The sequence below is a fragment of the Triturus cristatus genome, chromosome 1_2 (assembly GCF_964204655.1).
Source record: "Triturus cristatus chromosome 1_2, aTriCri1.1, whole genome shotgun sequence".
NCBI lineage: Eukaryota > Metazoa > Chordata > Amphibia > Caudata > Salamandridae > Triturus > Triturus cristatus.
In genome coordinates, this window is record NC_140580.1 from 932,543,910 (window position 1) to 932,557,777 (window position 13,868).

A 13,868-nucleotide genomic window follows, 5' to 3' on the forward strand; every position below is an offset into this window, starting at 1 on the left:
CGGATAGGTATGATGAAACTCCAGCACGCACTCAGCCACGATCAACGTGAATGCATCGGAAATTGTCAAAACAGCCTTCAGTCAACAGATGAAGCTCAAAGTTTGTTAATTAACTAGAAAGTACCTTGATTTTAAATCCGACCCAGATCCGATCGCAAAAGGAATTCTTTAGGTGGTTTCAGAGTTGACGAAATTGACGATCGTAATTTCCAGGACGATTTATTTCTCGCGTGCAGAACAGATAACAACACCAATCTTTAACCCGATGCTTGTGTTAAAAATAATAAACTTGAAAAGCAATATATCCTTTCGGTCGGTGGGTCCTCAGTAAAGTCCTCAGTAAAGTCCTCAGTAAAATCGTCGCCAATAAATGTAGAAAGCTCTTCAAAAGAATGATGAAGAGTGACGCTTCAAATAGTGAGGAATTCAGGAAAGCCTGAGAGACCCAAAGCAGAGAGACCCACGACAAGTCCATTACAGTAATCAGTTCAGAATGACAAATTGCACAACAAACATTCTAGATCATAGAATACTGAAAACAGCAAGTTCCATAATCATTTAAAGACACACATGAAATACAAATGAATACTACTCACTACAATTGTTTTTTACTATTTTGTCCACCTTAACTACCTTACTTTGTCCTATATTTCTCTATGACTGTTTGACCCACACAATTCCCTTTATGTACTTCTTTAAACATATTCATAAAATATGTAAAGCGCTCTGATATTCTCGGGTCTAGCTAGCAATATATAAAACTAAAAATTAAATAAATAAATGACTTCTTAACAAGTCACTTCTCCGATCACAAGTTCTTGAATGGGCCACATCCACACTCTCCGGCTTAAATCCTGACAATTTAAGTCAGGAGAGAAGCTTTAAATGCAATTTTTTGTTCCAGGCTGCACGTCGGACACAGTACAACCAAGTTTAGGATTATCCCCTCAATCTTTCATTTTTTAGGGAGAATCCTACAAAGGACTGGAATTCCTAGTTCAAAGAACTGTATCTGGTTGATGTAGCAGTGCAGACATTAAAGAAAAAAAATGGAAACACAGAAGTACATGTTTTAAACAAGCTTGGAGGGTGTTGCTCAAGCAGCACACATGAACCAGAAACTAGTGCTTATAGCCAGGAAACTGATAGAGAAAAAAACACCACTACAAACACTCTAATATTACGGAATATTAACATTTATCAACTTTCCATTAAAAAACAAAAGACTACCTTAGTTCTCATTACCCAAGAACAAGCAAACTAGGAGTATAACCCTTTTTGTGGAATATTTCCTACAACTGAAACTGATTTGACCATACATGAACTAGGCGAATGGTATTCCTATTACCCCTTTTCGTATTGCCACTTTTCTCTTTTTCATCATAATTTGCACTGTATTAAGTTTCAAGTTTATTTATTTATGATATGGAACTCCAAAGAGATCCACATAAAAACACACACAATCTTAAAATGTAACCAAACTGCATTTCTCCAACCATTCAGATTCCTGAAAAGTTCATTAAACTACAATACAACATTAAAACAAGGGTCCCAAAGGAGCAGTAAAATCAATGTAAATTTAAAAAGCACTATAAAAAAAGCTGCAAATTCTAGAATAACACATTTTATTAGGAGGATCATAAAGTGATTGCAGTGTTTCCGAGGCAGATCGTATAGATAGCAGTAAACATATAGATATCAACCATTTTTAGCCATGTAGTAAAAGCGCTGAACAGAAAAACAGAACGTGGTTCAAATCTTGAATGCCATTTTGACAAAAATATCATGCAGCAGAAGTTCCATACTATTTGGCCATAAAGGGAATTAGAGGAAGCATACCCAACGTCTGAAAAATCGTTTCACTCCATGAGTAGACTCCAGTTTATATAAGGTTGTGGTCCTTTTACTGAGATGTACCCTTCAATGTTTTGAAATACCCTTTTCTTGAGGCATGCCTCCTATCTAGGCGAAAGCTTAGCCCCCACATGGCCTTTTTTAGATTAATCTTGAATTGTGACCGAGGTAATGCGAGTACCAGATTGGGATCTAATCGAAGCGGATTAACAGCGTAGGAGAAATTTCTGTAGACTGATTTTTCTTTTTTGTCTACCAGATTTCTTTCCTCATAAGGTACCTTAGTATGTCTTCTTCACTCCTCTTTAGGTAGGCCACTGAGCAAACCACCCCACCAATCGCTGGACATAAGCACTTCTTAAGCCCATTTCCAGCCTCAGAGAAGCCACTGAAAGTGCAGTCAGTCGAGGAAATATTTCTTAGCGCTAGCCCCTCCATTGTATTTAAGAGGGCCCATTTTGCTACATCTATCACTTCCAAAGCACAGAGGAGCGAGGCGGGAATTTTTGCTCAGTAAACCGCTAAGAGATAAGAAAAATGTCCACCAGTCACCCTATAAAGTGCACCGAATGCTTTGGCCCGAGACTGTGCTCAACTCATGTTATTCTTAATGTGGGCCTTATCTCTGAGATTACTGCAAATTATCTTCCCCAGAAAGGTATAAGACTTAATTATTTCTAAGTTTCGGGAACCCGAGAGTTAGAGGAAATTAGTGTATTTGGGTTTCTTCTTACCATGAAAGCACATTATTTTACTTTTATAAATGTTGATCTTCAAGTGATGTGCATTGTCAAAATGTTGCAAAGTCTCCAGGCAACTATTTAGACCTTTGGGAGTAAGGTCCAAGATTATGTTGTTTGCATATAAAAAACAGGCTATTGCTCTTACATCAATTTTTGGGGCTATACCCTTGCTCTGTATCAAGTAGGCAGGGAGGTCCCAGATAGAGAAAAAAGTAATGGCTAAAAAAGGTCCTTGTTTTAGAACATTTTGGGTTATGATTTCCTTAGAGACCCTGGTCACCACTAGCAATACTCTACACCAAGTAGAGGAGTGGAGTGCAATTACTAGATCTAAGAGGATGCCTGACATACCCAAGACCAACTTTATCAAATGCTGAGGAAGTCTATAAAAGCAGCATATATCACTCCACCTATAACCAATACATTTCTTGTTAATCAACTGCAGGGCAGCTATATTATCAATGGCTCCATGGTTTCTCCTGAACCTCGTTTGTTCAAGTGGTATGATTGTAGGCTATGCCGCCCATTCATTTATTTGAGGCACTTTGAAAAAACCTTACCCATCAATCCAGAAAGGCAATCTGGCGATAGTTCCCTGGCACATTATGGTCTCCCTTTTTGAATAGCAGAAGTCCAGTTAACCTTGTAACAGCTTTTAAACCAGGAGTAATTGGCTAAACAAATTTGCTTCCTGTTTTATAACCGAGATGGGGACTTCATCTGGGCCCACTGTGGCAGAGGTACTCACTCCTTGAGTAGCAAGCTCAATTTCCTTTACTGATGGAGTTATGGGTGTGAATCTCCCCTTTCCAATGGTACTCCTCCCTAGTGGATCCCCAAGCAGGAATCTACCCAATAGGCACCAGGGAGGGGGGAGCGGTCCCTTGGGCAAAGGCCTTTGCTCCCCCATATGTGTTGGGCTAAATTCAGTCTTTTTGCCCCCCCTGGGGGCAGCAGAAAGCCCACTAGGCACTGACTTTTTTTTAAGGATGTGCCTACGTGTGGACTTTGGGTCCTAGCGCAGCCGACACCTAGGGAAATATAGCAAACCTTTACATTTTTTTAAACTAGACACCCAAGGGAATCCAGGATGGGGTGAATTGTCTGGCTCTCACCAGGTTCTGTTAACCAAAATCCCTTGCAAACCTCAATATTTGTAAAAAATAAATAAAACATTTTCCTCACAATTCTGTGGTGGAAAGTTCTGGAATCTGCGTGGATCCACAAAATTCCACCCACCCCGCATTCCCCAAAGTCTACCGAGAAAAATGGTACCTCACTTGTGTGGATAACCCTTGTGCCCACAACAGCAAAAAGGCCCAAAACGCAAAGTGGACAAACCATATTTTCACAGTGAAAACTGACCCTTATTTTGCAAAGTGCCTAGCTGTAGATTTTGAACCCTAGCTCTGACTGCACCTAGGGAAACCTAGCAAATCTATAAATTTTTTAAAACTAGACACCCAGTAGAATCCAGGATGGGGTGACCTGTCTGGCTCTCACCAGGTTCTGTTACCTAGAATCCCTTGAAAACCTCAAAATTTGTAAAAAAAACAACAACAAAAAAGAAACATTTTCCTCACATTTCTGTGGTGGAAAGTTCTGGAATCTGCGTGGATTCACAAAATTCCACCCACCCCGCATTCCCCAAAGGCTTCCGAGAAAAATGGTACCTCACTTGTGTGGTTTGGTCTAGTGCAAGGGCCCAAAACGTATTGAGGAGACATCAAAATTACCTATCGCAAACAACCTGGTTTTGCGAGGGGGGTCACCTGGGTTTTGAGCCCCGGGCTTGGCAGCCATCTTGGGAAACCTACCAAACTCACACATTTCTGAAAACTAGACACCCGGGGGAGTCCAGCAAGGTATGGCTTGCGTGGGTCCCTCAACATTTCCCTACCCAGAATCCCCTGCAAACCTCAAATTTTGTTGGTTGAAAAAATTAATTCTCTTCCATTTGTGTGTGAGAAAGTTGTAGGATCACCGTGCTGACACAAATTTCCTACTACCCAGCGTTCCCCCAGGTCTCCTGATATAAAATGATACCTCACGTGTGGGTAGGCATAGTGGCTGCAACAGGAAATGGCCCAAATCGTACTGTGGAGACTTCAAAATTACCTAGTAAAAAACTACCTGGTTGGGGGGGCACCTGGTTTTTTGGCCCCGGGCTCGCCACCATCTAGGGAAACCTACCAAGTCCCACACATTTCTGAAAACTAGACACCCTGGGGAGTCCAATGAAGTATGACTTGCGTGGCTCCCCCAACGTTTCCCTACCCAGAATTGAGGTTTGCAGGGGATTCTGGGTAGGGAAATGTTGAGAGACCCACGCAAGCCATACCTTGCTGGACTCCCCCGGGTGTCTAGTTTCCAGAAATGTGTGGGTTTGGTAGGTTTCCCTAGATGTCTGCCGAGCCCAGGACCAAAAACTCATGGGAACCCCTTACAAATCCAGGTTGTTTTGAGATAGGTCATTTTGATGTCGCCTCAATAGGTTTTCAACCCTTGGCTGTCGCGGGTACTTGACCCACCCACGTGAGTGAGGTACCATTTTTATCTGAAGACTTTGGGGAATGCAGGGTGGGTGGAATTTTGTGGATCCACACAGATTCCAGAACTTTCCACCACAGAAATGTGAGGAAATGTGTTTTTTAAAACAAATTGAGGTTTGCAAGGGATTCTGGGAAATAGAGCCTTGTGAGAGCCAGACAAGTCACCCCATCCTGGATTCCTCTGGGTGTCTAGTTTTCAAAAATGTATACTTTTGCTTGGTTTCCCTAGGTGCCGGCAGAGCTGGGGTCCAAAATCACCAGCTAGGAACTCAGCAAAAAAAAGGGTCAGTTTTCAATGTGAAAATGTGCTGTCTCCACGTTGCGATTTGAGCCTTTCCTGTCATGGGCACTAGGCTAACCCACACAAGTGGGGTACCATTTTTCACGGAAGACTTAGGGTAACACAAAATTGTAGAACAACCGTTATTACCTATTGACTTTTGATGCATTTCTGCCTTCCAAATGAAAGACTGTGTAAAAAAAGAAGTCCTTTTGAAAAATGACCTATAATTCTCATGCTAGTATGGGTACTCACAATTTCGGAAATGTGCAAATATCTACTGTTTCTAAACTCTATATTTTGTTCCAATTTCAGAAATAAATAGGTATCTTTCATACCGATTTTTCCATGTATATATTTTCCCAAATGAATTGCTATATACCCAGTACATAATAAAAAACCATTGCAAGACACTGCTCAGTTATTGGCTCTGGGTTAGTCGGGATCTTGGTGAACCTACAAGTCCTATATATCCCTACAACCAGAAAGGTCCAGCGGATGTAACGGTATATTGCTTTCAAACAGCTATCATAATTAGAAGAAGTTACAGGTGAAAATGTTGACACAAATGGCAGTTTTTTTTCAATTGCTTTGCAATTTTTCCTATATTCAACTGTAAGTTTCTATAAAGAAACCTTGAAGGATCTACACAAATGACCCCCCCCCCTTGCGAAATTCAGAATTGTGTCTACTTTTCTAAAATTTATAGCTTTCCAGGATCCATTATTGCTTTCATACCCATTTCTACCATTCACTTGAAGGAGGTTGAAAACACAAATAAATAGCAAAAATAGGCTATACCCCAGAAAAATGCCAAAACTGAGTGAAGAATTTTGGTTTTCTGACAAAAGTCTGCTTGTCCCTGGAAAGCTGTGAAAATGGTGATTTCAGCACCACAACCCCTTTGTTGATACCATTTGCAGGGAAAAAAACCAGAATCTGTAGCCCTTTTTTCCCATTTTTCCACAAAAAAACTATTTTGCTATATTTTTGCTAATTTCTGCCCCCCTCCAGGGTAATCCACAAACCCGAGGTACCTTTAGAATCCCCATAATGTTGGAAGAAAAGAATGCTAATTTGGCGTGGATACCTTATGTGGTCAAAAAGCTACAAGGGCCTAAGCGCGAAATACCCCAAATAGCCCAAAAAATGGCTTGGCACGGGGGGAGGGGTGGAGGTGGGGGGGGGAGGCCTAGCAGTGAAGGGGGATAAGCTTCAGAAGCCTCACTGGACAGTTGTGAAGCGACTCAAAGCGAGCGCACATTAAATAGGTTAAAACCATATTCAAGTCCCACTTAGGCATAACAAAGGGAATAGGAGGAAAGAGATGAGTTATGCCTTTCAAGAAATGACTTGCAACCAGGGACGTGAAAAGAGAAGGCTGATCTGGAAGGCAGAGATAGCAGAGAGAGCCCTTGATAGTGCCCAGCCATTAATATAAATGGGGTGACCCAGAGAAACGTCAGAGGACCTGGGTATCGATTGGTACAGAAAACAATGGTTCCTAGACACTATTAAATATTAGAATCAATATTGATAATTTTCTTTCAAAAAATGATTAAATCCTGCAATAGAAAAGAAAGAACACAGCCAAAATATATTCCTTGTTAATGAAAGCATACCTACTGATACAGTTATGCCAAAAAACATTAATTTATAGTTAGTCATCCATATTCCAATTCAGAACATACAATTTGTTCTTAAAGAAGGGGGTTACTACCAAGGGGTGAAAAGAAAAGTGAAAGGTTGGTGCTCACGTGAAAGAAGAGAATCAGAAAAAATGAAAAATAATATTTTTAAACAATGTATAGGATCTGCTAAGGCTAAAAAAATCCTTGTTAGCAGGCCTGCCCCTCACATCATTCAAGTCTTAGTCGTTATTTTTTCTTAGTCGAAGCACAGTCGTACTTCATCTGTGACCAGGGTGGGGTACATAAAGTACAGGCCCAGCGGGGGGAATTTGTCGTTTCAACCCAGACGCAAAAGAGGTAAGTAATCTCCTCAGCTAAAGGTCTTCCTCAGGACAGGGACAAGGGGAACCTAAGTTCAAGAATGTAGAGCCCCCAGAGATAAGGGAGGCAACCAGCGTGCCCCCGAAAGGGGAGATCCGTCAGTGGTGTGCCAAGAACATAAAGTCAATGTAAATTCCAAAACTAGCCATAATGAAAACGTCCCAGGGAGGGGGTAGTTCCCTTAAAACCGCTGTGGAGTAAGCGGCGAGAGACTTCCTTATTTATATTTGGGGAGAAATCCTTCAAAGTATACAAATTATGCCTTCTTTCAATCGAAGCGCATCCTCAACAGTCCAAGTCTGTCTTCAACAAGACTGCCAGTAGACTGTATCAGTAGGTACTGTTTCATTAACAAAGAATATATTTTGGCTGTGTTCTTTTCTATTGCAGGATTTGATCATTTTTTGGAAGAAAATTATCAATATTGATTCAAATACTTGATAGTGCCCAGAGCAGAACCCTGCTGAGCCAAAGAAAGGAGAAACAAGAGAACCTGAGAAAGAGGGGCAGAAAGGGGCACCATGCCACAAATCTATTCCATCTGCAGGCGTATACCATCTTAGTGGAGGGACACCTGGCTGCCAAGATTACATCACAATCATTGGGGGTAAGTCAAAAGACGTCAACTGCCGCCGCTCAATCTCCACGCCAGGAGGTGGAGGCTGGACAGGTTCGGGTGGAGGACCATCCCTTGCTGCTGCGACAAAAGATCCGCCCGGAGAGGCAGTCGAATCGGAGGATCGATGGCCATGTTGAGCAGCTAAGGATACCAGACTCTTCGTGCCCAATCGAGCCTGATCTTCAGCACACTGGGCAGAAGTGGTATAGGCGGAAAGGCGTACAACAGACCGCAACTCCACTAGCGACGAAAAGCGCTGTCTAGCGAGTGCCGACCTTCGAAATTCCAACATGCTGACATTGCGTGTTCTCTTAGGTGGCAAATAGATCTAACCAAGGCTGTCCCCACTGTCGAAAGAGACCTTGCACCACCTCCAAGTGAAGACACCATTCGTGATCCAATATGCACCTGCGACTGAGTTCGTCCGCACTGGCGTTCAGAGGACCTTCCAGGTGTTGAACCACCAGGGATATGCCCAGATGTTCCAGTCATGTCCAGAAGCGGAGGGCCTCTTGACATAGGATCCAGGCCCCACCCCGACCTGTTTGTTGCATTACCACATGGCAGTGGTGTTACCCGTGAACACCTGCACTACCCTTCCCTGGACAGAGGGAAGGAATGCCTTGAGTGCAAGACGGATCGCTCGGAGCTCCAGAGGTTGATGTGAAGCCCAGACTCCTTCGGAGACCAGAGACCTCATATCTCCGCCTCTCCCATGTGGCCGCCCCATCCCAAAAGAGAGGCGCCTGTCACCACTGTGTTCTCTGGTTGGGGAAGGCAGAGGGATCTGCTGTTGACCCAATCATGGTTTGTGAGCCACCAACGCAGTTGACGTGCAGTGCCCTCCGAGATCTGAACGCAATCAGACAGATTCCCCTGATGCTGCACCAACTGGAACTTCAGGTCACACTGCAGAGCCCGCATATGCCACCTGGTATGATCGATCAGCAGGATGCAGGAAGCCATGAGGCCCAGCAGCCTCAGGGTCAACCTGACCGAAACCTGGGATAAGGGCTGAAAGATCAGAATCATAACCCGAATATCCCGGACTCGCTGCTCGGGAGGATAGACCCGAAACTGTGTCGTGTCCAGAACCGCTCCGATGAAGAGGAGCTTCTGAGAGGGAATCAGGTGTGATTTCGGCACATTGATGGTGAACCCCAGCAAATGCTGTAGGTCTGCCGTAGTCTGGAGGTGGGAGACGACAGTCTGGGGCGAGCCCGCTTTCAGCAGCCAGTCGTCGAGATAGGGGAAGACTGGAACCCCTGATCTGCCAAAATGAGCTGCGACCACCGCCATCACTTTTGTGAACACCTAAGGGGCGCTGGTAAGGCCAAAGGGGAGCACTGTAAACTGAAAATGCTCATGGCCTACTGTGAACCGCAGGTAACGCCGGAGGGCCGGCAAGATTGGGATGTGGAAATAAGCGTCCTGCAAGCCCAACGCTACCATCCAGTCTCCAGGGTCGAGGGCAGACAAGACCTGAGCGAGCGTCAACTTCTTTAACTTCTCCTTCCGGAGGAACCGGTTGATGTTCCTGAGATCCTATATAAGATGCAGGCCCTTGTCCTTCTTGGGCACCAGATAGTAGTCGGAGTAACAACCACGACCTACTTCGGGGTCAGGGACGCGCTTGATGGCGCCCTTGGCCAAGAGTGCCGTAACTTCCTGTTGGAAAAGGCACAGGTGATCCTCCAGCCATGCCACGTCAATACCACCGTATGTCGGAGGGGTAGCCTCGAAGGGGAGGGAGTAGCCCCTTCGGACTATCTGCAAAACCCACCTGTCCAACGTGATGGTGCGCCAGTGGGGGAGGTGACGGCGGATCCTGCCACCCAATGGTGTTTGACGGGCCTGAAATGTCGGACTAGGAAGGCTTGGAGGCTGCTATAAAGGGGGTGTTGGTGGACTGGCCCGCCCGCTGGCCCCCTGAACCTTGGCGGTGGTTCCCACGTCCAAGACTGGGAAACTTGCTGCAGCCTGTGGCTCTGGGCAGGACGTAGTGGGGCACTTCTTCCGTAGCCACGAAAGGGGCAAAAAGCAGACCGCGCAGGGCGAGTGGAGAGGCCCAAGGACTTGGCCGTAGCTCTAGAGCGTTGTCCGCTTTGTCACCAACAAGCATTTGCAACGCAATAGGTCTCGCATTTGCAAGGGTTTCAGCTATTGGCATTGTAAATGACAATGCCTTTTTCATGTGTTGTGTTTTTTAAAACAGATAAACTAAAGGCATTGTCATTTACAATGCCAATAGCTTAAAACTCTCGTAATTGCGAGACCTATTGCATTGCAAATGCACGATCTGTGCCCCATGCAGCCTGCAGGTTGCGATGTTGTTACGACCATGGAACCAATAAAAGTTAGGAGAAAATACATCTATAGTTATACACTGCCAAAATTAAGACGTTAGTAGTGAATATCTTAATTATAGTAGTGCATATTGATGGTTTTCTTTTCTCCTAACTTTCACAATGCAAAGGGAAGCGGATGTGACCTCACAGCTAGAGCTGCCGACTTTGGAGCTGGGGAATGAAGTAGGAGCCTCTGTGTCAGCTCAGCAACCTGTGATTCTGGGCGAATCACTTAATCTGCCCGTTCCGACCAAAAAACGAATGTGTCCTTGTGTAACGTAACTGATGCTTATGTAAAGCGCTCCTAAATCTTCGGGTCGAGTTCATGCTAATAAATCAGCAAATTTTGTTTTTAAATGCCTTCAAATACCAAGCAGTGGAAGAAGAGGCAGCTGCAGTGCTGGTATGCAGTATCAAAAAAGCGGTGGGGTGCCACTTTATGCAAGGACGGGGTGGGGAGATGATGAGCCCAGCACTGGAGCATGTCCGGCGCCCTCTGGGGCCACGCGGACTGCTGTTAAAAGCAAAATTAAGTAAAGCACTTGAAATGTAAGCTTTCCTTCCAGTGCACTGTCCTGCATAAAACAAATGCGTTTTCGCAGAGAGGCTGAGTGCCGTACAACTTTTACTGACATAGCATGCATTTGTTTTTCTCCTCTTAAAGTACAAGCTTTGCTGCTAAAGAAGGTTTTTCTTTTCAACATTTAAAAACAAAGTAGCCCTCAATTACATCGTCCCAGAAAATCGGTTGTGCGTCACAGTCAAAGCCGAAGCGCTATGACAGCTTCGGGTAAAGTCCGCGCTATATAAAAACGCATAAAATAACATAAAAATAGCGCAGGCACGGTGCTGTGCGGATTATGATACATTGGATTGAACTCCCTTTTCCAGAACCGTGCCAGCACTCAGCCTGAAAGCCGCACTGTAGCCATGATTATGTTGCACTTAGTAAATACCTGAATCCCAGGGGGCAGCCCGCGCTCTCCTGCTATGCAGCACGTTTGGATTTGGGCAGAAGCCCTGGCGTTCCCAGTGTCAGGCTGCCCCCGAGCCGCTGTGTATTTTTCCAGCGGTAAAACCCTGTAAGGAAAATAAAAACGGAAGACACCAATGGCGAAAGGGAGAGGGGACGGGAAAGGAAAGAGGCACTGAAAACCTACGGAGACACCGCTTGCCAATATCTGTTACGCTGCTGCGGCCATGTGCACGGAAACGTGGGAAGGGAAGATGGCGAGGAAGGCAGCTGGAAAGACTCATCCCCTCACCTCTGTGCCTTTGTGGAGAGGCTGCTGCACTTAACCTGGTAGGGGAGGAGATTTATGGGGGAAGAGTGAGCACTCTGCCGGCTCCCTTTCTCGCTGTGCTCAGGGGATAGGACAAGCCGCAGCCAATTACAGAAGCACGATGCATGAGCAGAGCTCGCAGCGAACACGAGCCTGAGAAGTAGTGGAATGGACATCAGGGGAAAACTAAGATGGCGTGCGTTTGTCCGGATGGGCCATCTTAAAAGTCCATAGGGCGGTAACCGAAATGGGCGAAAGCTAATCGCAAGCCAGTGATTACCATAAAGTCCGACGCGGATGAATTGCAAACAGGGGTGGGGCTTAAAGCCCCCTTCTGAAATATATTGTTGAATATAGCTCTCCCAGGCAAGGAGCGCATGTGCGCTCCAACTCCAGGCGAGACCTAAAAAGACAACGGCCATCAACAGGCATGTCCATGACGGTATTCTGGACATCCCCAGAAAAGCCAGTCGATCTCATCCAGTCATAGCGTCGAAAGGCTACTGATGTGGAAATCGTCCTGCCTAGAGAGTCAGTGGTGGTATGCAGCCCACAACAGATAGTAAACTTCGCTGCATCCCTGCCGGCGGCAACAGCCTGGGAGAGCACTGTCCGGGCCTCCTCCGGACACTAAGGCAGGACCTACGCAACCGTGTCCCACACAAAGTGGGAATAACAGCCCAATAGACATGCGGTGTTTACCGACCACAGTCCCAAACTGGCGGAAGAAAAAATCTTCTTCCCAAGATGATCCAGCTTCTTGGATTTCCTTTCCGGTGGAGTGGAAGGGAATGCGCTCTTGGAAGTGGAAGCTTGGACCACCAAGCTCTCGGGGTGGAGTGTTGGGAAAGGAAAGTGGGGTCGCCCAGAGCCGGGCGGTGGCGTCAGGCAATTATCCTATCCACGGAAGCCACCGTGTTGGGTCTGGACCAGGTGCCCAAAAGGAGGTCAGTAAAAGCCTCATTAAATGGCAGTAGGGGCTCGGAAGAGCTCGCTGCCAGCTGAAGCACCAGGTCAGTCCTGACCACCACTGTAGGAAGCTCGAGGTGGAGAGCCTCGGCCGCCATACGCAACACTACTGTGTATGACGCTCCCTACCCCGTAGCCACAGTAGGAGGAGACAACATGCCAAGGTCAGGGGAGGTGTCTAGATCACTGGCATCCCCCAGTTCCTCTCTCCAGTCCTGTTCAGATTCTAGCTGGTCAGTGAGAGGGTCACCTGACCCCTACTCGTCCTCTGGGTGCCAATCTGGCTGAAAAGGGACCCCAGGAGTGAACAGGAGCACAAACACCCCTCTCAACAGACAAGTCACTATGGGCAATATCCACTACCTTTAGCTTACCTAACAAATAAAATGAGGTATCGCCAACCACCACATAATCCAAGATAGCCCCGCCCCTTAGATTTGTGTGCATTGTGCTGGGTAATCTCCTATTTACAATACAATCATTGCTTCTCAATTGATCATATAACTTCCCCCGATCAGTTCTTATTTTTGCTGGGAAGGTAATAGGGGGAACGCGCAAGGCCTCCTCTTTATCATCTCCACCCAATTGATTAAAAGCAAGGGTGGATAATTTACAATTTAGATCCCCAACCAATATTACATGTGGAACCTGTTGCTTATTATTAATTAAAAGAGAAAACCTATTCAAGTGTGCTTCATACGATGCATCAGGTGGAGTATAAGAATTTACCAATAAAAGAGGTAGAATACCACACTCCCAATCAAGATGGAACAAATTACCGCCATAAATAGATTAGTGGGATCTTCACAGGCTGTACCAAACCCCTGCACAATTGCACAAGATGGGACTCATTGTCAGTGACAGATGCCTGCGCTGCTCTGCGCCTGACTTCTCCCACCTCGCCTGACTATGCCCCAAGGTCTCCGCTTACTGGCGAGAGGTATGCGGTCATTGCTGAGATCACCTCCTTTCCGTTCCAAACTGATCCTCTGCTTTGCCTTTTAGGCTTTGTCAAATTCTGTCCAGATGCCTCCCGCAGACTGATTGCTATGCTACTCGTCCTCACGCGACACAGGGTTTCCATGTGGTGGGGTCACAGGCCCACACCAACGGTGGCCTTCTGGCTGGAGGATGCTTCCCATTGCCACTCTCCTGTCCGAATTCTGAGACCTAATGCCTGCCAGATCCCACCCACCTGATATTTGGGG